Here is a 12098-nt window from a genome sequence, read left to right on the forward strand (position 1 = left end):
GCTCCATAAAAGGCACAGCTTTGGAATCCCAGGAGAGCAATTCTACTCTATCCTACAGGTCACCAAGAGTTGGAATCAACTCAGAGGCAATGGGGGATTACTTTGGTTTATATGAATATATTTTAACGTACACTATAGTTTGGGGACAATTGAAAAGGATTTTCAGGTATGGTTTCATCTTAGATGATTTTTGCTAAAAGCACTAACTTTAGAACCTAATCCTTCGATGAGCTACAACCCCACTACAGACTTACTCCATAGGTTCTGTAAGGCAGGATTAGTGCGAGGGAATAGAGGGCTAAAATCCTATTGCAACATGAAGAACATTTTTAAATTATTTTTTCTTAAAACCCACTGTCATTCAGCCGAAATATAACTAAATATGGTGTATGTGCTAGATACTGAGTCTGTTTATACATGCAGCTTATTCCAAACAAAATGTGTTCAAACATGTCTTCTGTGATCAGTGCATGGCTGCAGACAAGTGCTCTCAGTAATGAACTTGTATGAGTCTCCTTAGGGTGTCTTCGATCAAGGAAAAAAAAATGAGGTTCTATTAACACAGTCACTTCGAGAGGATCTGCTGGCCAGTCAAACTCAAAGTAAAGAGGTTGGTTCAGAAAATTAGAGAGACTATTTGGGGGGCTTCAAAGGGGTAATCGTGATAGACTTTCTCAAAGGGACAGACTTACTAGGAGGAAGTTTCAGGAAAATAAAGCTGCACTGGTGAGGAAAAAGGCCAAGAAAGTTGCACCAAGGAATCCCACTCACCCACTCCCCAATCAAGAGATTTCAACTGCTCGTTCTGCAAGGGGAGCAAGGGCCGTTTTATGAGAATTTCATTGGGAAATGTTACCTTATCTACCCTATATCCCAGATCCTGCCCTCTTCATGAAACATTGAAAAGGAATACAATCTATCCCTCAAGGATGCTAAAACTGTCCTTTCGACGTGGTACACATCAGAGAGCTCAAAATCCTTCAGGGGAGAATTAGAGCTGGAAATACTGCTTCCAGAAGTGTATGTTACTCACACTCACTGCCTGGTCAATGCAAACCCACAGCGACACTATAGGCCAGGGGGGAACTGCCCCTGTGGGTTGCCAAAACTGTAACTGTTACTGGCGTAGAAAGCGCCATCTTTCTCCCAAGAAGCGGATGGTGGTTTGGAACTGTTAACCCTGCAGTTAGCCCAACCTAACCACTACATCACCAAGGCTACTGGTATAGACCTACATAGATGTCAAGAAACAATAGCTTTGTATGTTGATATGTTTTTGTTTAAATTTCTGATTTTGTATCAATTCTTCTTCAATATTGAAAAGATAAGCCCCCTAGGTTAGAAGGCAATGATGAAATATCAGAAATCCTAAGGACAGTGTGAGAGTGGGTAGTACTTTGTTTACTATAAGGTCTTCAGCAACTCATAACAAATATTGTTTGGCTTTCTTCACAGTAATTTTTTTGTTGCCAAAGTTATTCAAGTAAGAGCTGAAAACTCAGAAAACATTTTAGAAATGAACAATTGGGAAGATGTAAAGATCTCTTCTAACTTTTATATTCTCTAATGGATACTTTTTAAGACCTAACAGGAAGAGGGCAACCTAGCTGAAAGAAACAAAATGAGAAAGGAAGGAGGACGGATTCAAGAGGAAGTTTAACACTGGGAAACAATACTCACTTCCACCTGCAGCCTTGGCCCTCACTGTGCTACCTGCCAGGAGAGCTCTTCTTTTAGGCCACAATTCAAATACCTGCTCCTTAGGGAGGCAGCCTCTGACACACCAAGCAACAATCCAGCCCGCCCAGTCACTTGCTTTGAGCACATCAACTTGGTTTGTTTTCTTTGCAGTTTATTACAGTGGCAGCAAACTTCTTCTATAAAGGGCCAGCCTACAACTAGCTTAGACCAAATCTGGAATGCCATGTGTTGGGCCTCTGAATGGCTTGTACATCTCTAAATGGTTGAGGGCAAAAAAAATAAAAACATGAAAAAATGATTTTTTTAAATCATTTTATTGGGGGCTCGTACAACTCTTATCCCAATCCATACATTCATCCATTGCATCCAGCACATTTGTACATTTGTTGCCATCATTATTCTCAAAACATTTGTTTTCTACTTGAGCCCTTGGTATCAGCTCCTCATTTATCCCCTCCCTTACGAACCCTTAATAACTTATAATTATTTATTTCATGTCTTACACTGACCAGTATATCCCTTCACCCACTTTTCTGTTGTCTGTCCCCCAGGGAGGGGGTCATATGTAGATCATTGTGATCAGCTCCCCCTCTCAACTCCACCTTGTCCTTCTCCTCCTGGTACCACTATTCGCATTGTTATCCTGAGAGGTTTCTCTGTCTTGGACTCCCTGTGTTTCCAGCTCTTGGGGCATGTGAAATTTTTAGAAAATTCAAATGACAGTGCTCAAAGTTTGACTGTGACACAGAGTTGAAAAGTTGTGACATAGCAAAATATTTACTATCTGGCCCTTAACAGAAACCTACTTGACCTCTGATTTATAGCATTATGTCAAATTATCTTGTCTATTTGCTTGCTTATTGCATATTACACACACACATACACACACACACACACACACACACACTAAAGCTCAAAGAGGGCAGACACCTACTGTATATGCTCATGTATAAGCCTAGTTTTTCATCATATTTTTAATGCAGTTTTTGTGGTAAAATTAGGTGCCTCGCCTGATATTCGGGTTAGCTTATACTCGAATATATGTGGTACCTATCAGCTTTGTCACCCTACTACAGCTCCAAAGCTTACAGCTTGGTAAATCTTTGATGAATAATCAAAAAATGCCACCTTGAGACGTTTACACTTAAACCTTCAGTCATCTAAGGTTTTATGCATATAAGCATAAACACTCTTGTAGAAAGTATGGAGCAGGAAGGGGTGGGGGCTTAATGTAATAGCAATCACCAACTAGTCCAGATGATCAGAGGTCTTCATCAAATTATAGGCAGTTTTTGTTACTAATAAAAGTCTCTCAACTTCTACAAAGGATCTTTTGGTGGTACAGTGGGTTACACATTGGGACTAACTGCAACATCAGCAGTTCAAATCCACCAGCCACTCCACGGGAAAAGGTGAGGCTTCTTGTTCCCATAAAAATTTACTCTCAGGAAAAAAAAAAGTTTAATTACTATCTTGGAAACCTACAGGGGCAGTGCTACTCTGTCCTATATAGGGTCGCTGTAAGTCATCTCAATTGCAGTAAGTTTGATTTGGTTTCTCAGCTACTACAAGGTGCCACAGCATGTTCTGAACGCTGATTGTGCCTATTTTCCCAAGATGCAAATACTAAAGTATCTCTTTTTCTATAATACAGAGCACCTAATGGTTATAAAACATTGGTCATAACCCATGTTAATAAATGCCATAGCTATAAAAGAATGTAAATACATTTTTAATATCTGAGTTAATATGCTGATCAGCAGCCTATTTTGTAAGCAGCTGAAAAACCTTTAGAAATGAAAGGTTACCACCCACAGACCAACAGCAGCTTAACTTTCTATACTACATAGTAGCCTGAGAGTGGGTGTGTGAGTTAATTTTTTTTTTAGCCAACTCTGCTGATAGAGGACAAAGTGTTGTTAAATTCAATCCCACTAGGAGTACCATTTGTTACACGAACCCATGAAAACTACTACCTACTCATAATTCCTTTCTACAAAGGAAAAAGGGGAACTTATCTACCTCAGCATTTTTATACCGTTCTTTACGCCAGGCTTTGCAACAATTTCTATATCAGGTAGTAAATAGATTTGATTAACCATTCAATTCCAAATTTTAAGACACTGATCAGAAGGCATAAACAAATCAACGTTGTTTTCCTTTCAACACAAATGCATGTTTAAATGCTGATTTTAAAAAAAGAATTGGCTAATTTAGGAATTCAGACTTTTCTGGTACAGGTACATCTCATGAGTTTTGTCAGAATTGTAACGACCATTTCACAAGTGTGTGTGACTATATGAGAGAGAGGTCGTTTTCCTTTCCTCTATGTGCATTGGACTGTTACTGCAAGGAAGCATGTTCAAAGGCACCAGCCCTTCTGCAGGAGAAAGATGAGGCTATCTGCTCCCATAAAGAGTAACGATCTAAAAAAAAAGAGTAACGATCTTGGCAACCCTAAGCAGCCGTTCAGGTCAGCCCTCCTCAGGTGAGGTCTTTGTTTCTTCCTGATAGGACATACCGAAAGGCAATTCGCCAACAGCAATGGCTAGGATCTACCAAAAGTATAGGCTGAGTTCTCGCCCTAACAACGGTGGAGAGAATTGGCCATCAGCTCAAGCGGGCTGCAGATTCACCTGGAGGATTCTCGCCGTCGACGTTGTCAAGGTTAGAACCAAGCCAAGCCCAACGCTGTGCACATCTCTGCTTAGGCTGAGAAAAGCAGGGGTTTGCAAGCTATAAAAATCTCTCTGGCGCTTTAAGAGGAGCCTTGGCGGTACTGTGGTTATTTAACGCGCTCGGCAAAGATGGGGTGGTTTGAACCTACAGGTTACTCCGAGGGAGAAAGATGAGGCAGTCTGCTTCCGTGAAGATGCATAGCCTGGGAGACCCACGAAGCAGTTCGGCTGTCCTCTTGGGTCGCTAAGAGTCAGTACCACTCCACGGATAAGGGGCAACTCACTGCGCCCTTCTCCCCTTCCTGAACCGGCTACTAAAGGGCACCCAGAGGCCAAGCCCACGCAGCCTGGCCTCACATCCCCCCACCTCCACACTTATTCCTGCCCCCGCCCCACACACACACACACACACAAGTTCAAAATCAACGCAAACGATGCAAAACTGGTTTCAGGTGGCAAGAGCTGAGCCCAACTTCTGGGGCCGCCAGGGCAAGCGCGGTTCTGGTTCTAGACAATCCCCGCTACCCGCACCCCACCATGGGAACCGGTCCCCAAACAGTCCTTCGGGCCTCAGCCCAACTCCTCACACGCCCTGGCCTCCCGCCGGCCCGGAAGGGGCTGCTGGGGAGAGGGCAAGGTGCCGGCGGTGGGAGAAAAGTCCCAGGATCAAAATGACAGCCGAAGGGGCAGGAAAGGGCAGCGGCCCCGCAGGAACGCCGGGAGTCGAGCCCTAGGCCCGGGGCTTGATCCCCGACCCGGGCAAGGGTCCGAGACGCACCAGGCCGCGAGCTGGAGGCCAGGCCCGCGTCGGTGGTGCCGCCCGGCCGCGCTCCCCGCAGGACTCTGCCCCCACTGGGCCGAGGGGCCGCCAGCCTCCCGGGCGGAGGCACTCACTCACCGGCGGCGAGAGGAGGAGCAAGCGGCGTCTCCGCCAGCGCCGTCGTTGGTGCTCAAGCGCCGGCTCCCGCCGCTGCGGCCGCCGCGCCCGGTCCATCCCCCCCAACTACCCCCCTCCCCACCCTCCCCACGCGCCGCCTCAGCCGCCACCGCCACCGCCACCACCGCCGCTGCCTTCTCAGCCCGGACGCGGGAACGTGAACGGGCGCGAGGGGGCGAGAGCGCGCGCGCGCGCCCGCCGCCACCGCCCACAACCTCCGCCCCCGCCCGGCGGCGCAGGCGCGGGGCGGCGAGCGGCAGGCCAGCGGGCGCGCGCACGCCGCAGGGGGCGGGAACGGGCGTGAAAGGGCGGGGCCCACCTCTATCCCGCCCACCCACGCGATCGCTGGCTAGCTGAGCTGAGACGCTGCAGGTGGCACCCCACCACGTGCTCCGTGGGCGCCTCGGAAGATGGTCTCCCGGAAAGGTGATCTGCTAGCGTAGCCCCCTTCTTTTTCCCCTAGAAAGTAGGGCGCAGTGGCAGTGCAGGTGTAAGTGGATTTCTGGCCGCTGTGCCCGCCCACACACCTGTTCTCCCTACCTGGGATCGAAACCGTTCTCCAATGTAGCCAGTTTTCAAACACTATTGGGGAAACAAACACTATTTCACTGAAGAAGCTGCAAGGATTCATCAGTCCATCCTTTATCATTTCCATTACCCTAACTCAGTCATTCTCTCATTATTCATCTATTGAGGCATCTTCCATGCGCCAGGCCCTGGAGGAAACTTACAGTGAGGGAACGAAAGGGATCGCTGGCATCATGGAGTTGGAAATCTGGCGAAGAAAGAAAATGTTAATGGGAGATTTAGTTATCACTACATTTGCCGTTGGTAAAAAGCTTCCCTAAGGGGTACATGCCACGTGGGGAAATTAATTTAGTCCACAGTGCTGGGGCTGGAATGGATAGGCTCCGTGGAAAGGGTCAAGAGGTGGAAACTTAAGTGGCCAGGCCCATTAAATGTGGAGTAGAGTGAGTGTAAGGAGAAGTATGGAAGGCTGATGGTGCCCGGCTATTGAGAGATACAGCGTCCGGCACAGCGTCCGGGGACTTAAAGGCTTAAAAGTAAACAAGTGGCCACCTAGCCCAGAAGAAACAAAGCCCACATGTGTGATCATGAAGGACAGAGGGAACCAGGTTTCAAACAAAGGCAGGGGTGGGGGGGAAATCACATCACCGTGAATGAGGGGAGTACATGATGGGGACCTAATGCCCATCTGTAAACAGCTAGACATCCCTTGTAGAGGGGTAGTGGGGAGGAGATGGGTCACTAGGGGTTCAGTGTAGCAACGATGAAACTCAAAACCTTCCTCTAATTCTTGAACGCTTCCTCCCCCCGCCCCCCCCTCCAATTATCATAATCCTAATTCTGCCTTGCGGACCTGGTTAGACCAGAGGATGCACAGCGTTGCAGTAGGGATCTGGAAACACAGAGAATCTAGGATGGATGGACCCCTCAGGACCAGCAGTGAGAGTGGTGACACCGGGAGGGAAGGGGGTGTAGAAAGGGAGAACCAATCTCGGGGATGTATGTGTAGCCTCCTATCAGGGGTATGGGCAATGGGAAGATGGGTAAGGGGAGATGCCGGGCAGTATAAGATAAGATAAAATAATAATTTATCAACTATTAAGGGTACATGGGGGAGTGGGGAGCGGGAAGGGAGAGGGAGGGGAAAAAAGGAAAACGAGCTGATTCCAGGAACCCAAGTGGAAGGCGAATTTTGAGAATGACGAGGGCAATGAATGTATAAGGGTGCTTTACTCAATTGATGTATGTATGGATTGTGATAAGAGTTGTATGAGCCCCAATAAAATAATTTATTAAATAAAAAAAGGAAGAAGGAAAAAAAAGAAGTAGGTAAGTGCTGAGGTAGGATGTAGGGTTTTAAGCCTAGCCATTTGAGAAACTGTTGGAGGTCTCCCAACCCCACCCAACAGCACTGCAGGAGGAATAGCTGTCATTCCTTCTGTTTTGAAAGATTATTGATGGCAGTGTGTAGAGCTGCCTGGATGCAGCTCTGTGCCCATTGAGAAGATTGCTATGATAATCAGGGCTAGGTAGGGTGGAGATAGTAGATATTGGCACTAAGAGTTCATCATACTCTGCAGCAGCAAAGCCCATTCACTAACTCCAAGTTAGAGAAGATGAAAGAAAAGTTTCTTTTTTAGAAGGTGACGCCAAAGAAGAGATGAACAGCAAAACAGGCTGTCTTGATGTTGTCTTCTTTGAAATCAGACTATAGAGAGAATATTGGGGGGAGGGGGTCGGATTCACACTCTGGGAGAGTCATGTACAAAAGTATTACATTAACTCAAGTTTCAGGCTAACCAGGGGAAACAGTTGTTGACCGCAAGCAAGAAATAGAACAATGAGATTGTTAAAGGATTAAGCCAGTCTTAGGATGTCATTGTTGACTAACAAGATAGCACTTAACCTTTTGGTCACAAATGAGAGAAGACTCTCAGAGTTATCTAGTCCTTGAGATGGTATCTGCATCTAACCTGTTTGCCTCCAAGCCATGTGGTGAGCTATAAAAATACCAGAGAGACTGCACAGAGTAAAGAAACTACAGTAAAGAAAACCCAAAACCAAACCCACTGCGACTGAGTTGATTCTGCCTCAGAGACCCTATAAGACAGAGTAGAACCTTCCAGATGGATGGTTTCTGAGATGGTAAACCTTCACAGGAGCAGACATCCTCATCTTTCTCACGCCAAATGGTGAGTGAATTGGAACCTGGCTGTTAATCTAACCTGGCTGTTCACCTAACCCACAGGACCACCAAAGCTCTCTGATGGTGGACAAGAGGGATCAAATTCAGGGGTCAACTGGGCAATACTTGATGATGAATTGGGGGAGAAGATGAAGAGAAGGTTGAAGAGAGAGTGACGTGACTGGTAAAGGAGAAAGAGTTGTCAAGAGTGACTCCTAGAGTTTAGGTCGGTGAAATGCATTTATAGAGCTCAGAGAAAAGTAGCTCAAAATGGATGATGAAATAGTTATAAAAAGCTTTTAGAAGAAAAGATCAAGGCCGGAAGTGTTTCTACTGGTCGCAGGCTGAATGGCCTCAAGGTTACTTCTCGGAGCTGGAGCATTGACCGCTTAGGTCCTGAGGGCCCCAGGTCCCAATGGGATGGCCGCCTTGCGCTGCATGGCACCTGGAGGTGGCATCCCTCCTGACAACGAGCAGGCTGGAAGGTGAGGTCATGAGGGCTGCACGCAAAGGGCTGGATGTAGGCCCCTCCATCACCAACCAGGGAATCCAGGGCTGCATCCGTGACGAGGACAAGTGCTGTCATCTGGTTTTGGCTACACAAAGGTGATGCTAAGTGGCGCCCTGACTTTGGAACCCAATACCAGCTGTTGCCCCGCCCCATCAGTTGTCCCACTGAGCCCCTGCGCTGACTCACTAAACATTTTCTTATCTTCAATAAAGACTAGTCATTGCATTACCTCCTTCTCCCATAAAAATAAAATGAAAACGGAGGAGATCCTTATGACTCTAGGATAGGCAAAGATGTCTTAGGACAGAAAAAGCATGTGAGATAGTGAAGGTTTATTGTGCCAACCTGGCCGATAAACACATGTGGGCTGAGAGATAAATGGCTCAGTGAGCCTCGCCTTCCTAGTTCTCGGGTCTCTTGCTTTCTGATGGTTGGACCAGGGTGCAGCTGCCTTAGCCAGATCTCTGCTTCAGCTGACAAGGCTCACTTCCTGCAAGACATCCCTGAGGAGAAGTCACATGGATCTACCCCGATGCAGCCCTGGGTGCTGGAACAGCAGTGTGGAGACCCCTGACAATGCTGAGATGCTTACATATTCACTGGTTCATCTTTCCTCCTGCCGTCAGCGTAATTGCATGTGTTATGTGAGATTGAGGAGGACTTTGTAGATTGGTATTGGACATATGGGCTAATGTTAGACTTATGGGCTTGAGCAGCACTGGATTGGGATGTACTTATCCTTTATATAAAACATATGAGTATCTGTGGATTTGTTTCCCTAGTTTACCCAGACTAACACATCATGTGCAACAAAAATGTCAAAGGTTAAACTGCATCAGCATTAAAATATTTTGCTCTTGGAAAGACACCATTAAAAAATGAAAAGACTAAAAAAAGTGTAATTTAATTAAAAAAACATAATGAAGACAAACTAAACCAACAAGATATATGCAATTATGCAATCTGATTATCTACTAAATTACCTATATCCAAATATATATAATTGGATGATTAGACAACCCAATAAAACAGTTGACAAAAGTTTTTAATACATACTTCACAAAAGGTATAAAAATGGCCAGTACATAATTTTAAAATGCTTAACATCTTTAGTCATCTGGTGATTTGGAAATTAAAAGGCATAGTGAGTTAACCACTACGCCCTCATTAGAATGACGAAGATGAAAAAGACTGATCCATCCCACACCCACATGTCTACTTGTTGTTTTAGGTCCTGGCAAGTCGGCTCTGACTCAGAGCGACCCTGGTGTACAACAGAATGAAACACTGCCCAATCCTGCACCATCCGTACAGTTGTTGTTATGTGTAAATCTTGTTGCAGCCACTGTGCCAATCCATCTTATTGAGGGTCTTCCTTGTTTTCAATGACCATCCACTTTACCAACTATACGATCTTTTACCAGGGTCTGGTCTCAGTTGGTAACATATCCAACGTTTCACTATTATAACCTCTAAGGAGCATGCTGGCTATACTTCTTTGAGTTCATGATACTCTCAGTATTCTTTACCAGCATCGTGACTCAAACACATCCACTCTTCTTTGGCTTTCCTTGTTCACTGTCCAACTTTCACATGCATAAGAGGTGATTGAAAATACAAAGCTTGAGTCAGGCACTTTAGTCCTTAAAGTGCTCTTGAACACTTTACAGATATATTGTGCAGCAGATTTACCCAATGCCATTCATCATTTGATCACTTGACTGCTGCTTCCATGAGCATTGATTGTGGATCCAAGCAAAATTAAGTCCTTGATACCTTCGATCTTTTCTTTGTTTAGCATAATGTTGCCTATTGGCTCAATTGTGTGGATTTCTGTTTTCTTTCTATTAAGTTGTAGTCCATACAGAAGGCTGCAATGACTGATCTTCATCAGCAAGTGCCTCAAGTCCTCCCTACTTTCAGCAAGTAAGGTGGCATATCTGCATATGACAGGTTATTAATAAGCCTTGCTTAAATCCTGATGTCGAGTCCTTCATATAATCCAGCTTCTCTGATGATTTTGCTCAGCACAGATTGAATAAGTATAGTGAGAGGATACAACCCTGCCACACACCTGTTCTGGTTTTAAACTATGCAGTACTCCCTTGTTCTGTGTGAATGGCTGCCTCTTGATTCATGTACAAATTCCAAATGAGCACAATGAAATGTTTTGGAATTCCTATTCGTTTCGATGTTATACATAGTTTGTTATGATCCATACAGTCAAATGCCTTGGCACAGTCAATAAACCACAAGTAAACATCTTTCTGGCATAATCTGCTTTGAGCCAAGATCCATCTGACATCCAGTGATATATCTTTTGTTCCACATCCTTTTCTGAAACCAGCCTGAATTTCTGGTAACTGTCAATGTACTGCTGTAACCATTGTGTGATGATCCTCAGCAAAATTTCACTTGCATGTGATGTCAATGATATTGTTCAATATTTCCACATTCTGTTGGGTCAACTTTCTTTGGAATGGTTACAAATATAGATCTCATCCAGTCAGTTGGCCTAGTAGCTGTCTTCCCAATTTCCTGACATAGATGAGTCTTTCCAGTGCTTCATTCGCCTGTTGAAACATTTCCTTTGGTGTTCCATCAATTCCTGGAGTCTTGTTGTTGGCTAAGGCATTCAGTGCAGCTTGAACTTCTTCCTTCAGCACCATGGGTTCTTGCTCATACGCTACCTCCTGAAATGGTGGAATGTCAACTACCTCTTTTTGGTACAGTGATTCTGTGTACTTTTTCCATCTTCTGATGTTTTCTACATCATTTCATACTTTGCCTGTGGAATCTTTCAGTGTTGCAGCCCATGGTTTGAAATGCTTTCTTCTTTTGTTTCCAGTTTGAGGGATGCTGAGCATGTTCTTTCTTTTTCGGTTTTCTTACTCCAGGACCTTGCACATGTCATTATAATATTACTTTATCTTTTTGAGCCACCCTTAAATTGTTTCTGCTCCTCTCTTTTTACATCATCATTTCTTCCATTTGCTTTAGTAACTCTATGATCAAAAGCAAGTTTCAGAGTATCTTCTGACAAGTATCGTTAGTCCTCAATACATGTGTGCTGAACTAACAAAGAAGGAATCACAATCCTCTCTCAGTCAATGAAACATAGCTATGCCTCATAGTTAGTCATATAATCCTTAACACGTTTCAAGGCATGTTGGTGGCGCAGAGCTTAAAGTGTTCATCTAGAGACCAAAAAGTTGACAATAAGAACCCATTAAGCTGCTCTACTGGAGGAAGTTGTGTCTGTCTGCTTCTCTAACTTGGAAATCCTATGGGGTAGTTCTAGTCCATTCTGGAGGATGACTATCAGTCCTAATTGACTTGAGGGCAATGTTTTGTTGTTATTTTTAAAGTTATTCTTTTATTCCACTTTTACTTCTGTTAAACTAGTTAAGCATCCCAAGACCCCAGTCTACCTAGCTAATTTCACTCAGCCTGAAAAATGAGTGGGAGTCTCGCTGGCACAATGGCTAAGCACTCAGCTGTTAACCAACAAGTTAACAGTTCAGACCCCCGACTGCTCCACCGAAGGAGGATATGGCA

At 44.9% G+C, this 12098-nt stretch overlaps 1 protein-coding gene and 1 pseudogene across 3 annotated transcripts in view; one reads left to right on the forward strand and one right to left on the reverse strand.

Annotated features, from left to right (window-relative positions):
- TMCC1 (transmembrane and coiled-coil domain family 1) overlaps window positions 1–5389 on the reverse strand; it is a 181324-nt gene extending 175935 nt beyond the window's left edge. The window contains exon 1 of one of the 3 annotated variants that reach the window (XM_075550065.1): window positions 5278–5389. The gene's annotated coding sequence lies outside the window, so the exon portion shown is untranslated. The remainder of the gene's footprint in view (window positions 1–5277) is intronic. The other 2 variants (XM_075550064.1, XM_075550067.1) reach the window with 2 other exon arrangements.
- A 2988-nt stretch (window positions 5390–8377) lies between these two features.
- On the forward strand, window positions 8378–8721 carry LOC142449282 (cytochrome c oxidase subunit 5B, mitochondrial-like; annotated as a pseudogene).
- Window positions 8722–12098: the final 3377 nt, after the last annotated feature.

Source organism: Tenrec ecaudatus, chromosome 5, assembly GCF_050624435.1.
Source record: "Tenrec ecaudatus isolate mTenEca1 chromosome 5, mTenEca1.hap1, whole genome shotgun sequence".
Lineage (NCBI taxonomy): Eukaryota > Metazoa > Chordata > Mammalia > Afrosoricida > Tenrecidae > Tenrec > Tenrec ecaudatus.